Source organism: Pollicipes pollicipes, unplaced genomic scaffold, assembly GCF_011947565.3.
Source record: "Pollicipes pollicipes isolate AB1234 unplaced genomic scaffold, Ppol_2.1 Scaffold_7261;HRSCAF=8764_pilon_pilon_pilon, whole genome shotgun sequence".
NCBI classification, from domain to species: Eukaryota; Metazoa; Arthropoda; class Thecostraca; order Pollicipedomorpha; family Pollicipedidae; genus Pollicipes; species Pollicipes pollicipes.
The window spans coordinates 54771508-54788335 of record NW_023597054.1 but is presented as its reverse complement, the minus strand read 5'-3'; the positions used below and the strand labels follow the sequence as shown (position 1 = coordinate 54788335).

Sequence of the window (16828 nt, the reverse complement as noted above, 5' to 3'; positions counted from 1 at the left end):
TATCTTCTGAACAGATGAGCACCAACAACACAGACACAACACAACCGTTATAATAGGTAGGATTTCTGTGCTTAGAACGTCGTTCTTTTTGTGGAAAAAATCCGGCACTATCAAGAAAAATAAATATTCTTGCTTACAAATAACTTCACGCGGCCCAAAAACGGTTCCCCCATCACAAGATCGTAACGAGTAGCTTGCGGTAACGTTCGTTCGTCTGCGTAACGCGCGCGACTAGGGCAACACGACAGGCCTTCGGTCTCATCACAGCTTGACAAGTAGCCGTATCCCCTACGGTACATTTCCCTGCAACACTGTTTGGTGTATTGCCTTACAGTTACGGGCGCTATCAGCCGTGCGCATAAACAAATAAATATGAATGCGAGTACACAATGTATAAATATGTCAAAGGCCGACTATACAAATACGACTATACAAATATAAATACGAGGCACCGACTGTGTAAAATCACTCGAACATGATCCAGTGGATCTCGTAAAACAATCACCTCGTAACCGATTTCGTGAACCCAATCTGGACTCTCCACATTTCATATCATCGCAATTCATTTTCTGTTTCAGATGACATTCTTGAGGTTGAGAAATATTTTGTTCCCCGCAAAAGCATCGCCAAATAAATGAAATTATGCAGGTCGTACGCAAGGCATCGAAATAAACTAACGCTGTTCAAATCGCCTAGCGCAGCTTTCGAGAAAACGTACAACGCAACACAAACTGTAACTGAATGGTGAACCAGCAAATAGTCGGTAAACCAAAACACCGGCATGATATGCGTGCCAATCCAATCAACTCGCTTCATCATCTAACTGTGCCAACCACAGGCAGCCTCGGACGTGAACCTGCGGGTGCAGCTAATCCTGGCGTCCTTCCACGCCGCCATTCCTGGCCTTCGTTCCCATTCCCTGCTGGTCACTGAACCGCTTGCGCACGCCGGGCGCCCCTGATGAAAGCACCGGAAGCATCCCAGTCTGATGAGGGCGTCTGCTAGACGTACAGAAACCAGGAAAAACACACGAGCTTTCGCACCACACACAAGTGTCCGTCCAGCTGGACCACTAGATCTGGTAACCCCTGCAGAATCGGGCTGGTCCGCCCGGGGGAATTATTGCATCACGACCCGCGCTCGAGAGCCCTTCCTCCGCGCTGACGTCACGTCGCCCTAGAATCTCCCCCGCAGTCAGGCGCCGGACCGTCTCGGCTCGGCAGACAGCCTCGACCGCCCGGCTATATGCACTGACGGCAGCGTTTATTAGAGCGGCCTGTACAGGTGGCCCGAGCGTCCTGATGTCGGAGTCCGGTTATCGGCACGGAGGTCGGTTGGACTGACGGGCGGCCAGTCTGGGCGTCAGGAACCGGTGTCCCAGTCACCGCGACGGACTGGGTGTCCTGCCCGTCTGGGGCGACCCCGGGATCCGGCGCCAGCGCCGCTGTCACTCTTGCCGTTCACAACACTTCCTGTTTGCTGCGCGCCTTCTTGGCGTCCTTCTCGGTGCCGGCGTAAGCCAGGTCCAGGTTGTTCTCATACATAGCCAGCGGCTCGTTCCAGCGTTGCTGTTTGGCCGTGCCGAACAGGCAGAAAATCGTGTTGCCGAACACAAAGAAGCAGGCCGCCGTCATGAACACCGTCCGCCAGTTGGTCAGCGTAGGCTGAAATCACAACGACGTCGTCACAAACGGCCTTGGCAACAGTAAGCAGCATGCATGCACCAAGAGATAACAGTCTTTCGCCATGGCAACGAATCAACGGACATGGAATAAGAACGCAGCTACGAAACATGCAGCGAATTATAGTGCATGGACCTACGCATAAGGCCGCCGCGGGCAGGGTAAACCCGAAGGCACCAATACTGGATGTGTAAATCTGCGGATGGGGCTCACAGTTTTGCAAACACCCGGTGACCAGTATGACAACGGGTGCAAGTTTTACGAGCGACGGATGTGAGCAAGGGTGCCGACAAAAAATGTCGCGACGACCTAAAAGTTGACTTTGCCACAGCCAGACTGCGGAAAATGCAAAAACCAATAGAGTTTCGAAGAAAAAAAATCAAGTTAATATAACCTAACATGACAACGAATATAACTCGCCATGACAACGAATCAACGGACATGGAATATGGACGCAGCTCGAAACATGTAGCGAACTATAGTGCATGGACGTATGAGGCCGTCGTGGGCTGGGTAAACCCGAAGGCACTAATACTGGATGCATTTATATGCATCCCACTTCCGTAAACGGAAATGCGTGCGCACGTGCTTGTTTCTACGGTCTGATTGTTTTCCTTAGGTCATCAGCTCAGTCATTTTGTTATCCCGAAGTTGTTGTGCAAGGTCCGTTGGCTGCTACCCCTGAGCAGCCGTTCGATGCCCCCCCCCCCCCCCCCCCCGCCTCCCCTTCCCCTGCCGCCCGCGCGCGGCCGGCGTGGCCTGGCGTCAGCGCGGCCTTCCGTCGCCCTACACTCACGTGTTCGTTGATAACGTATCCGGTGGCGAATGGCGCCAGCACGCCGGCCAGCGTGGCCACGCAGTTAGTCAGGCCCATCAGGGTGCCGGCGAAGTTTGGCGCCAAGTCCATATGGTTGATGTTGTAACCTGCGGACAGGGGCGAGCAGATACTGAGCCATCGCTTCCGCATGCGACAATGACTTAAATTCGAACGCGATTAACGCCACAATTCTCTTTCATGGTTTTGAGTTGTTGCCGTTGTCGAATTAATGCCCGACCATGTTGCATCCATGGTCGAAATAGAATGCAAGCTATGCACCCAGCCACCAGCTCTTTCCACGTCGGACCCGGCCAACCACCGCGACAATTTGTGACGGCGTCCCGTGAGGTCTTTCATAAGCTGTGGTCGTGCGGGACATACAGCCGTAGGCGGACACAAACAGAATTTACGAAAAGATGATCGCACTGAACAGATTGTCATTTTCTTCGCAGACTGCTTGAAAAATGTTGGAGAATAGTAATGTGCGCGCGTGGTAGATTACAGGGCGGTTGCTCAGATTGGCTTTAATTTGGACACAAATAACTGTTGCGAGAGGTGGGCCACTATATTCTCTGATGCAAATGACTGCAATACGGTTTTGGAGATGTGTGCTGATGCTATCGCGAACTAACTATCATATAACAAGAGGCAATAAGGTCGGTTTTATGCCAAAAATAATTGGAATGATACAGGAATAGCTCTTATGATTTCAGGAAAGCATCGGGTGGCACCTGCTGCACGTCAGGGCTTTATTCCAACCTTTTAATATTCTATTATTATGAACTTCAATGGCTAAACAAATACAGAAGCCGTGTTCCGACATAAAAATAAAGAGTGCACCTCCCTAATGCACCCCCAAGCCGATGATGGCATGCTATTCTTTTCTGCAACCACGAAACAACATGTTCCACGGGCATTAAACTCGAAAAGACGTTTGCCGATTCCAACTCTTCGATTGTCGGTATAGCCCACGTGGTCCGAAAATGCGTGACAGCTATAAAATATGACCGCTGCCAAACAACGTGCCCAAGATCCAAGTTTTTCATCACTTCTGCATAAACACATCGACCGCATTTGCGGCTTGCCTTCATCAAGTATCGTTAATTAAATACATTATTTACCATGATGAGCTGACAGAGACCTCGTAATTGGCGGCGCCTGCAGCGCCAGCTCGCTGTCAGCTTGGGATTAGTACTGCGTGGTAAAAGTCCGAACATCTACAAATAGCTGATCCGCACACTTGTTCGCTGGGTGGTGTTGTTGACGTTGCAGGCATGATCGATTGCGATATCGTGTCAGCTGATCATACGGTAAGCTCACGTTTTGTTAAGCCAATGCGCAATTACTGTGCATTTATATGCTCAGGCATAAAAAGTCTGCAGCACGCGCATGCTGCATTGGGGTCCGACATATTTCACTGTTAGCACACATTTAGCGACGACGTGGGCTGTACCAGCGCCTGTCCACGTGCCCTTCTGAGGCAGCAGCTGACAAACATTTTTTGATGATGTTAATTCGGCGCATGGCGAGCCGAAGTGAACCGCTGTTTGGCAACGTCACACTTAGTGTGAATTACCCTTCAGTTGTGAGATGTTTAAAATGGAGCGGTAGGCGGACAATGCGCCGTTGTTTAGTCGAAGCTAAAAGCTCTTGAAGCACTTCATTGTTTACTCGAGGTCATCGCCAGTGAGGAGTAAACAGTGGAATGCATCTGCTCACTATTGCTGAGTATTTGTTGTTTCTAAAGATTGCGTCCAAGTGATGGGGATCTAAGTGTGCAAATTAAGGAGGATGTGAAATTCACATCGGGTTTGGAGTGGGTTCGGCATGTATGGGAGATGCTCAGGTGTAGACTGCTGCCCCATGGCAGTAAGCTGGTTAGCTATAATTCTGTCTGCGTCTAACTTATATTCAGTCATATGATCAAGGCTTGTATGCTATATCAAAACTACACCAGATAGAACCTTTTGATTCCAGAAAGCAGCACCACCCCACCAGGCCCGTGCGATTGAGTCATCCGATGGATGCATTTTAATGGCATCGGGAGAGTGATATACTGCTGGGATGGTGCTTCGGAGGAAAAGAGAATCTCAGACAATCCCCAGAAAACTTATTTAGCAATCATAAGTTATCTCATCATACGATCCCCTTGAATATCATAATGTCATGTTCTTGTTGTTTTGTTTTGTTTCTTTTTTTGCTTTCAAAGATGCCACTTAGCCGCATTTGATCGCTTGCCTCACGAATCGTGCCCGGCATTCTTCAGGCTTTTTATAATTGAATTTACTCTCAACATAGGATTGGATGGATTTCTGGGAACATTCTTGTACGCCTAGCCTACCCAGGGCTTGTAGCGCGAGCCTTAACCCCACCATTCGGTTGTGAAATTCCTATGCAACGGCAGAATATTGTGCCGGAAGTTGAACGTGCCGTAATGCTCGGCATGACACACCCCACACTTTGACCTCATCTGGACTTGATCAGCCGTTACCATCATCCGCAGGTCATCACAGCCTGGGGCAAATAGCGCGCGTCGATGCGACCCGAACCGCCCCGCCCCACCACGGCTAGAACGGGAGGCAGGCGCTCTTAATGGCTGAGCTACGAAGAGCACAAAGTTCCAAGTGGTATTGGCGGCTGTCTTGGCAGCAGACAGTTATGTTTGGGGCAGCTGATTAACGTTAATGCGTTGGTCGCCCTTGTGCTTGAATGTGAGCTAGTTTGTTTGTTTATTTTCCAGGTTATCCCTCTTCGTTTAAATCGTCTGCTGATGATATAGATCAACGTTCACTCTTGGTTGGGTTCTTTATTTGTGCATAAATACCAGTCTGCCTAGGTTCTAGCTCCAGTCTTTCCACAGCCAGGCTTGACGCCAAGTTTGTGTTGTTGACATAACTGTTACGAAAACAACCATCATGAGTTCTACCTTTGTTAACGAACTGTACAATATCTTGAGTGATCAGCTGCATCAATTACAATTTGTAAAGTACTGGAGGTCCCGTACCTGAATTTAGTCCTAGCTCGGGAGAATTTAGAAATCATCCTGGGCTCAGCTAGCTTAGGAGGTAGTACTGTTATACCAGCTTGCCTGTTATTCCATTTGTTTTGTTGGCAAACAGTGCACCAAAACTTGAGCAAATGGGACCAAAGCCATTGCTTCTCGTGCTACTACATTCAATTCAAATCTGTGAAAACGGAAGCATTTTAACGTAGTGCACAGGCAATTTGTCCACTAAGAGCTGGAGTAATCCGTATATTTTTATGTTTGACGCGTCAACCGCAGATGCGTGCTATCGCTAACATCGTGTCAGTAACTAACTATTAAGACTTTATCTTTTTCAGCGTGCTTCAGTTTTACTGGACATGGTCCCGACATTCGCGGCTGCCGCCTGCCGGGATCAACGCGGAGTGTCGGCCAGAGTCTGTTTCACGTCGCCTAGGTTTCGAAAGCACTTGCATTGTTTGCGGATACACGTGGGCAGCTGCAGATTCGTGGGAAATAACCCGGGGGAAGATGTGACAGTAGTACATATGGACATATCATGAGCCTTTGTTTTGCGATTTTGGATGCATAAAATGCAAGCATAGTGCAAAGAAACCAAAATCCTCAATGGAGTATAACATGAACAATGGGGAATTTCAAGTGTTGCTTGCTGTAAGCTGTGATCCCAAAAATCTGCCGGTTCAAAAAGTTCGGATTAAATCTGTGAATGAAAGAAAAGTTTCGGGTCAACCCAGAAACCTAGAGCTCCCACTGCTTCCTGCTTTGAAATCGCTGTTCTTCGATTTTTAGAACAGCTTGATTTGTGGAGCGAAATTTAGGAAACATATTTCAGTTTGCTTTTGTGCATGTTGCGCTGGAGTTTAAGACGCTCAGGCCAGTTGGCCGGCAGGACCAGTAACGCTGCTCGACTCTTCCCTCATTTTCATCTTGTGATCCAACGATCCTGCAATTTTGTGTCTGTAAAAGATAGTCGGATGTTTGTCATGCTATCGCTTTAGCTGGCCGCGCATGGAATTCATTTGATTAGGACGGCAAGGCTGGAGTGCAATAAACTTTATTCATTGTTCATACGTTTTATGTACTCATATATTATTAGCATAACTGCAGGTTTATACACAAATCCCGAGTCGATTCGACCCTTAGCAGCTGTTGGGGATTTTGACATTAGGGTGAATTGGAAATTGGCTGCCTATCAACAGGTTTCACAACTACTCACATATTTGCGGGGACTTGGCTCTAACTCAGTTTGAGATCAAATCAAAATGGAGTGCTTAACTCCATGGTCGCATGGGGAAGCGAGTACAAGATTTTCCCGCCCAGTACAATGCATGAAAAGGCTATCAACCAACTCAGCATCTCTCGTCTTCATTATGGCTTGGCACGGTCATCTACAGATCATTTATAGAGCTGTCATACACCGAGTGATCTTCTGCCTCGGCGAAACAGCAGATTGAATTGCGAGCATAAGACACACGGCTCATCAGTGCATAGCTCCTTACACAAGCAGTAATTGCGTACAAAATGAGGCACCTCGCTGCTTTTCAATATATCCATCATATCAGCTGAGCGCAGGACCCAAACTTGTGTGAAAAAGCAGCGCACGTCTCAGCACCTTTATTTGACTGGTTTGCTCGACTTCAATGGCCAGAATTCCAGCATTTTCTATCTTTGTAGGTGTCAGCAACGAAGCTGGCCTAATGCACATATCGCGTCATTTAAAGCCTTTTCGACACTGCGAAACTGGCAATCCAACTTTCCTAACTTGTTTTGTACTTGCCGAATATCGCTGGGATAAACAGCACATGGTGGTGGTGGGCAGCATGGTCTTCTGCAGGGCGGTGGACATGGAGGTATCACCGGTTTACAGCAAGGCTTGCAACACTTTGGAGGCGGACGGCAAATGGGCCTGCGGACTGGTGGTGGACATATCGGACGTTTTGGTGGCTCACGTGTAACGACAGATTTTTCTACTTCGTATTTCTGGCCACAGCATATCTCGTATGATTTCGTATACTCTTCTCTCACTAAATCGCCCGTGCATGGATCTACGTACTTGTTGCACCATTTTTCGTCCTCCGGACACTTGCGACGGACTTTACAGTCCTCGTTGGAATCATAATACATTGATGACTTCGAATTGCGAAATATACGTCTTACTGATTGCTCTACCCGTGAGGTTCTTGGCATGCCACAAAGGCAGCGAAAGTCTACATCGAATTTTTCGTTGTCCTCGGATCAAATCTTAAATTTTGTTTTAAAATGGTCATGGCAGCTTGATGGAACAAAATTGAGTCCAAATGAATTTAAGGAAACAGCTTTGTTTGATTTCCTGTTGAGCGCTCGAGCAAAACCGCTCTGACAGCCTCCTAGCAACGTGGTGCGTTTAACTCAGAATAATCATAATGGGTCCATAGAACGACATACGTCCAGAGTTTCATGCGTTGTGCCTCTGGTTATATACATGGGCCCATGATCAGCACCAGGGGTACATGTTTGAGATGCATTCATTCCAAAAATGTAAGTCATGCATGTAGTTTTTTGCTTGCTTAGCCACATTCCAGACCGGCGAATTTCCTTCCTTCAGGTTTTTTTCTGTTTTCTTTCAAACGGTTTGGAGCATCGCGTTGTATGTTTTGAGCTTCCATTAACGAATTGTGTATGTATTTTGTCAATATTTTGGGTACATTACACGGGTAGGGGTGGTTCCAGGACTGGGGAGGGACCTCCAGTGAGACAAAGCGATATTGTCAAGATGGTGATCTCTTGGGATGGATTATATGCGCCGGTTTGCGCTTACAAGAGTAATTGATGCCTTCAGTCAGTAAGGCGGTCTCAGCATAAGTATGGCTATTGCAGCATAGGAAAAAATGACAGGGCGGAAGCGCTTCAGTGGCTCATAATGGCGTCTGTTGGGTTTTGACGCACTGAGTTTTGACATCTTAACCATTGTTTGCTTGAGGGCGTCGTTTCACCACTGCATCACTGAAGACAAATTATTGTCCGCAATGAGAACTCCAGACTCATAATGGTGTCAAATTTTGTGAAAACCCTGTCCCCTCACCGCCTCCCCCCCCCCGCCCTATGAATTGTATTTGGCTACCACCGACGTAGGTTGGCAGTACTACCGCTCTACTGCCGGTTTTTCTACCACCCCCATAGGGTTTTCGAGTAAAGGTATGCTTTTCGGAGAATGGTAGATTAAGACAGCTTCAGTGAACATCGCACCGAAATATTGCTACATTATCTTGCGCCAATCTAAGCACCGATTTGTATTAAGAGGAGCCAAGCTCTCATGTTGTACCGGGTCAAGGCTCTTCTGCTCGGTGCGCCCGGAATTTATGGATTTTCTAACTGCCACGCCCGGTCTCGGTGGCGCGACCGGAAGCGCGCCCAGTCCAAATTGGGAGGTCGCGCCTTGGAGCCTGGGCCGACCGAGGACCTTTCTGCCATTTCACTATGGAATATCATTAATTGTTTGCTAATGCCCGTCGCGCGCTGTTTTGATTAAGGAACATTTTTTCCCTGGCAGGTACTGGCGAAACTTCTGGACATCCTCCCTCAAATTCGAAAAAAACTTTCATGATCGATGCATTTATACCATATTCCTCCAATTATAGGCCGTCAACTGTTAAGCGGAAGCTGAAATCCACACATAATTGCAAATGTAGTATGTTTCTGATGTCATGCTGACATTTATGTTTTTGACTCAGCGCTATCCGTCCAACATTTATCTACAGGCATGCCATCTTTTTCAAAGATTGGGGCGGAAAGCCCGGGCCATTTTGATGTGATGAATATTATACCATGACGTCCGGTTATCAGCCATCTATGGAATTCCTGGAGCATAAATAGTAAAGGTGTCCTATTGCAAAATACGTCGCTAATTACATGTCATCGCAGTCATTCCTTGAAAGAGAAGACGCCACAGCACCTTATTGCACAACTCATGCCTTGAGCTTTAAGCTGACGGGCCGGACCGGACTCCGACTGGCCGAAACTGACCTGAGAAGATGGCGCCGTTGAAGCCGACCGTGCCCACCATGAGCGAGATGACGGCGAGGTCGTTGCAGCCCGTGTACGAGACGCCGACCATCATCAGGGCCGGAATGTACATTCCTGGCGATGATAGACGCGGAGGGGTCAGCTGGCGAACGTATTTGACGTAAGAGCAGCGCCACGAACAGCTGTTGGTGCAGAGGCTGCGGACGAGACATTCTGGCACCATGTACAGCATCTAGGTGAGCAGCAGGGAGCGGTGGATACACCCAGTGCTGCGGATTAGGTCAGGAATATGTAAGCAGCACAGAGTGCGTGCAGTGCCAGACAGCACTTCCGTGTTGATGTGTTGACCTTGTTCCTCTTACTTTGCATCGGTATGATACGCTTGCAGTACCATTCACTGGTTTTGAAAAGTTATTTTGGAACGAATGGGTCCTATGCTCCTGTTTGTGTGAAGAAGACCCCTGATACAGGAAGGGTCTATCTTGAGTGTTTTTGTTTGATATGCTAAATACCTGTTTTTGACCAGATATTTGGCCTCAAATAAACTTTAAGTGAGTGCTTTGAACATCTGCCACAGACCTTCTGTGATCGGACGATTAGTTGCGAAGATAGTCAGGAGGGACAGAATCTGCCCTCACCTCCAGTGGGGTTCGTTCGGCTGCCGACCCCATCGGCACGAGCGTTAATCTCCTCGCACCGCAAACGCGTGCGCTCGGTGCAAGGGGATCGTAAAAGCCGATGGCAGCCGAAAACTCCCGCGACTCGTGCCGGGCAAGGCATTCGACTTTTTACAGCGGTCGCGTCGCAGACATGTGGGAAGTAACGCATTGATCGGCATATCAGATCTAGGATGTGACAACTGTGATACGTGTTGCCGCGCAAAGGCAAGTATGCGGTATGTCGCGTTTTCCCACACTGGCAAAATAGGTACGTTCTGCCTTTGCATCGTGGTACTGAGCACATTTGCCTTCACTTCGCTAGCTCCCCATATAACTCCTACTCGGTCTGCCGTCAGTTGTCGAGTATCATGCACCTAGCTGCTCCCGAGAGGTTACTACTGGCACGCCCGCGACCACAGGGAGGGCAGCTGCGATTCGGTGGGGATCATGCCTACTATGAGGTCACCCATGCTGTTGTGTATAACCCCGCATATGAAACGCTGTTTTTAACTCCGATGTAAAACCACATGTCCAAACATTTGTTTCTAAGTGTCAAGTGTGTTCATTTTGACGACTAGACTTCACCGCGGCAGGCCGCTGTTTGAAGTGAGTGATGCTGCCGAACCGTTGATCCGATCCAGACTACGAATTTGGGAGACGAATTTGGGTTATCTTAAAAAACCGTAATGTTTTTACGCCAATGTATGCTACCAGGTGTTGATCTTTTGTGCGATTCAAAATTATGAGTTAAAGCTCTACTAATAACGCATGCAGTCATATTTCCCATACGGCAAACGCCATGTCAATCCTCGCGTCAGCAGTTGTTTTTACTGTGTGTGTGTGTGTGTGTCCGTGCCTTTGAAGACGCATTTAGATCTACTGCGCCGGTCGTGAAGACCAGGCCGGTCATTACCAAGCCCTTGCAGTCGGGCCCGGCGGTTCGGCGAAGTGCGGATTCAAACCGATCTGGCACGGGCCACGCGCCCTTACACCCAGGGCTACAAGGGCCGAGCTGCAATGAGCTCTTTGGTTTACCCCTGCTCATGTAGGATCTATCTTGTTGGCATGGAAACGTCGCCGCAACTGTTAAAAGTGCTAATCGGTCTCAAACTTCAAACCGTTCCTTTTTGCAGACGTCACATACAATGTTTGAATGGGAGCACTCATTTACAGTCCATAACTTCAAGATTCGAACAGTCCAGCTCCGGGTCACGTACCGACTGAGTTCCAGAGCTTCCTGTTGGCGGTGAGTCCGAGGCCACCGTTGACGAGGCCGTCAGAGAGAAATGACACAGTCAGCGCGAATACGACCTTCACCAGCTGCGGGATGGCCGAGTACAGGGCGTTCTGCGGGCACAGACATCGCCGGCGGTGAGTGGGCGGCGGCTCAACAGCGGTGCCCGGCAAGCGAGCCGTCCGGGTCACGATCCGTCGGCAGAAATCATGTAATGCACCTTAGGGAATGATGAAATGGCACCACGCGTCCGGGTAGCCGGTTGAATACGACACGCTAGGGTGGGGGAATTAATTTGACACCCCCCCCCCCTGAGATTTCGAACACTAAGAGAGCTAGATATCCCAAATGTGACAGGATAGGTGGGCCTGTATGTCAACTTACTTGCGTCAATATCTGAGGTAGCTAGGTCAAGACCCTCGGGTCAAATAAGGCCAAACGACGATGGACTCCAGATTAATGTGCAAAGTGCCCGCGGTCCTCGTCACGCAGCAGCCTGCCTTGAACCTAGATCCCTGCTCTAAGCAAAAGCTCAGTAGTGTTCCTTTTAGATCAGCGTCATTTTTCGACCGTGGTGGATGGTGACATAAACTTTTAATCATGCCACAGAACAAGAAAATTGCTTTGAGTTTTGAATTTGACCAACTGCCCAGTATTACGCTAGGTTCTGTGCCGCTCACTCCCAAGTGTGTCAGGGGTTATTACAAGTTTCCTTGCGCGTCTCCCTTTTATTTTCAAGCGTCGACCGCCTACCGTGCTGAGCGGGTAATGCAGCACTGTGCTGATGTAGGTAGGCAGCTCGGTCATGATCATGTAGTCGCCCCAGTTCTGGCAGAAGTGCACCACAATCAGCGCGTACAGCGGGCGGGAGAGGAGCGCGCGCCTCCATGGGAATCCGGTGGGCTGCTCCTGAAACAGGACGGCCGTGGTCAGGCCCGGCACGAGGCGGCCCCCACTCGGCATAACTCGGGGGGGGGGGCTCAGGTTTCACACGCATTATTGGGCCTGAGGATCACCGCACACCACAACAGCTGGGCTGCAGTCCTCGCAGCTGGTGATGGTTTGCTACTCTGTGCGGAGTGTGTGATAGCTTGCACCGCTTTTATCCTCACTGGGCGGGCGTGTTACTCATCAGCACAACTCATACGCAATCATAAGCTAAAGCAAACGTCAGAGGAGATGGCTCGCCGGCATTTACTCGGATAAATAAGCCCGTAAGACCAGAGGCTTCTGTCATCTGGCGAAGTTGGGGATGAAAAAGCGCGACATCCACTTTCCCTGTTTGATGAAATCCTTTTGGTAAATACCGTTCGTCTGTGTCGTGTCCGTCACTCTCTACGCATCAACACTTAGCAGAGCATTTCTCGCATTAGCTAATTGGCTCGCTAGCTTTATTAGCTTTCATCCATTCGGCTGCTAGACCCGCTAGAGCGTCGTGGTCGTTCTGTTTCGTCTCCATGGTTAGTGACATATTTAGCTAGACAGACGCGTAATATGTCGTCCAGCGAGTGTCTACTTGGTTGGTTTATTTCGAGGTATAAGCACACGCTATACTGCTGCGCAGTTACTCGACATTTATCAACTGTGTTTCCTGGAACACCTTTCTTACCATCAGTTGCGCGGATATGTTTTCTGACGCAAGTAGGTTTTGATTGCACGTTTACGTTTCCTTTAATTCATGCAACATTGCATGAATTAAAGGAAACGTAAACGTGCAATCAAATATATAAATAAGTCTGATAGGGATCAATTCTTTTGTCACACTGGTTGTCTTCAGGCGAGAGCTGTTTGAACCAACAATTTTCGCATCGGCCGTCACTAACATTCCAGCGTTATCTGAGATCCAGGAGGACCAGGGCCCTGGGAATCCTTTGCACATGCCTTCTTGGAATAACCTATGAACCGCTTGAAGCGTGATGCAGAAATTGTCTTTCCCTACACGGGTCACACTAAACGCTGCCTCCACTTAAGGGCTCTCGTCCAAGAAAAGGACGTTTACGAGACGTACCCGCACTAATTTGCTGTCTCCGGTCATACCAAACGGTGACGCAATTCTACAAAGTACACTTAGATCAGGTAATCGAACACCGGGGCAGGTAAGGCACATGTGGCAAAAGAAAAAAACATTAATAATTTCGAACTTCCATGGTCTTACACATCCTAAGTTCACATCAACAGATAACCGTTGTTTAGTATTGCATTGTTTATTTCCAGTTTGCGTCATATCTAGCTCATGAAATAGCAGGGCGGAGATTTTGCAAACAACCGATAGGTCTGATGTGATGCGTGTCAGATGACAGGCAATCATGGGCTGGTACCAACGTATGGTGTGGTGTCCCAAAGCCCACATTTTACGGTTGTGGTGTTCCAAAGGCCATACTTTGTGGCTGTACCCACTGACGTTTCAACTTGAACTCCGAAGATGAAAAAGGCCACATCTGTGGATCCTTACCTCACTGAACTGGTTCTAATCCCCAAAGGTCACCTGCACTGGTGTTCAGTGACACTAATCTGAGGGCTTTATGCGAGCGATCTGGTGCGACTTTCCGCATAATTCTACCATGCCCTCCTCCTCTTGCGGCGAAGACGAGGAAAACGCCCGATGGTGCGAATTAAGCCGCAATGTTTCATGTCGCGAAAGTGCATCCTACAGTGAGCTTTTTTCTTTGGTTATGCTATACACATCTCATCGCACCAAGTTGGCCCTGCCTTTCCTCGCCAGGTGCGCATCCATTCCACCGTCAGCAAGCGAACGACCGCGTTAGTCAATACGTCAGCGCACCTGGTGTCTTGAGCTATGTCTGAGGGCCGCTTGTCATGTCCGTGCTTTTGGCGGGCCTGCGCAGGCGCTGTCACGAGCGTCGCCCAGGCACCGGTGAGCGAGCCTAGACCCTGACTTGAGCGTTGCCCAGGAACCGGTGAGCGAGCCCAGACCCTGACTTGAGCGTTGCTTAGGAACCGGTGAGCGAGACCAGACCCGTCTTGAGCGTTGCACAGGCACCGGTGAGCGAGACCAGACCCGTCTTGAGCGTTGCACAGGCACCGGTGAGCGAGCCCAGCCCTATCTTGAACGTTGCCCAGGCACCGGTGAGCGAGCTCAGGCCCTATCTTGAGCGTTGCCCAGGCACCGGTGAGCGTGCCCAGGCCCTATCTTGAGCGTTGCCCAGGCACCGGTGTGGGAGCCCCAGCGCGGCTCGTCGTCTAACAGTCCTGGGTCGTCGTCAGGCGGCGGTCGCCCTCGGCTGCCCACGCGGAGTCAGACCCGAGGCGGCCACCCGGCTCAACTCACCGTGTCACCGTGCGGCTTGAAGTAGGTGTCGATGTACAGTCGCTCGCGGGCTGAGATGCGCGGGTGCGAGGCCGGCGTGTCGTACACGAAGTACACCCAGCACATGTACCAGATGACGCCGACGCCGCCCGTCACGTAGAAGATGGACTGCCAGCCGCCGGCCCAGTGCCAGCTGGCTAGCGGACCGGACGCCAGGATCGTCATGGCCGTGCCCAGCTGCTTCCCTGCGGCCAGATGCACGGTCAGAGGTCAACCTTAAGGCGGAGTCAGGGTACGGTCAGGGGTAAGGTTCAGGGTGGATGGGATTAGAAATGACAAAACAGGGCCGGATGTAAATTAGGAGCGTGGTTGGAGGCAAGGTCAGAGGTTTGGCGAGTGATGCAGCGGTCATACAAGGAGTTCCAGGTGCCGGTCGGTGGCGGGGTGGAAGGTAAAATCAAAAGGCGTGGTCAGAATCTTGGGATCAGAGATGTAGCCAGAGGCTGTGTCAGCACAGCAAGAAGGCGGTGTACAAGTACGGCCAAGGCGATGTCAGGTGCAGGTCAGAAGCGATGTCGTGTGCGGCCAGATGCGGTGCCAAAGGAAGGACAGGTGATTAAGTCTGATATGAGATCGGGGTTGGAGTCAGAGGGCGGTTCAGTGGCGGGAACTGTGGTAGGATCGTGTGGGATCTAATGAGGGTGAGAGGTAGGACAACAGAAGCAGGGGTACGACGGGGGTCAGGGGCCGACTCAGAAGTCGGATTATGAGACAGATACTAAGAGGTAGTGAGATGGGGGGGTGTTCATAGGCAGAATGTTGTGAATAAGCAGATGTTTCCATTGGTAGATATGGTCATAGGCAGATACGTTCATTGGCAGGTGTGGGCATAGACAGATGTGGTCATAGACAGATGTGTTCATTGACAGATGTGGCCATAGGCAGACGTGATCATAGGCAGATGTGGTCATAGGAAGATGTGGCCATGGGTGGATCAAGATTCCGACGCCAGGTCACAGAGAGTGTCAAAGTTGGAGTCGGAAGGACGCACTGAGGTGCGGTCAGAGTTACGCTCTGAGGTACAATCAGCGGTAAAGCCAGAGGTGTGATCAGAGACGACTGAAAAGCGGCGTTAAAGATGGGCGGGCAGTGATGCCCAGTGTGGAGTCGGAGGCGCCGTCGGGCGTAAAATGCAAGAAAGGCGGTTAGAAGCAAGGACATCGAGTTCACTTTTCGGTCGCCAGCCACACACACACAGACGCACGCACTCGCACTCGCGCACACACACACACCACCATCCATATATATAATATATATATATATATATATATAATATATCTATATATATACATATATATATATATATATATATACAGCATAACGTTCTAGCATATTTACGGCGTATTACACAACGGTGACACTTACCAATGTAAACGATGGTACTAATCCGACTCCTCTCTGGTGAGGCACCCATCGGGACAGCATGAAGTGGATAGCAGGACACGTCACCCCTGGAAAAGAGCCACGCCGTGGACGTCATGTTGCTGTCCCTGCGTGGATCGCGCGATGCATTTCAACACGTTCGCCCAGTGGCCTGAAAATAATTGTGTTTTAGATACAGGCGCAATCACAGTGGGGGCGGCATGTTTTTCTTAAGGTGGTGTGGATCATTGATCGCGATGTGTGGTATCAGCACTCCAAAAACCCCATCCACTGCGAGCACCACCCGCATAGCCCAGCTAATGATAAAACAAAACTTGCCACGTACAAAATGTGATGCTCTTAATAGCCGCGCCGATGCGAGCGAACACGAGCCATGAAATCCTCACTACGAAATACATTATTCGAAATTCTCATGGTCACAGCCGGGCACACACTCACACTGGCCAGCCTGGGAGTGCGCGGATGCACGAATCAGCGCCTCCACGCGCCAGTGAGTGAAGACCGGCGTCAGCAGGGGTTTGAGCAGCGCCGTCAGGAAGATGCCGCCGCCGAACGTGCGCGCGCACCTACACGCTCCGCCCAGGGCCCTCTCCCGGATTTGCGACAGGTTAGCCAACGAAGTGGAGCTTAGGATGATGCCCTGCATCATCTCTTCCAAACGAACGGTCCGTCCTGCGGGCGGCGGTAAGCTGGTAATGAACGCTGAGATATTGCTTGTC

At 49.9% G+C, this 16828-nt stretch overlaps 1 pseudogene; it reads right to left on the bottom strand.

Moving 5' to 3' along the window:
• Window positions 1-377: 377 nt before the first annotated feature.
• Window positions 378-16758, bottom strand: LOC119111630 (putative inorganic phosphate cotransporter; annotated as a pseudogene).
• Window positions 16759-16828: the final 70 nt, after the last annotated feature.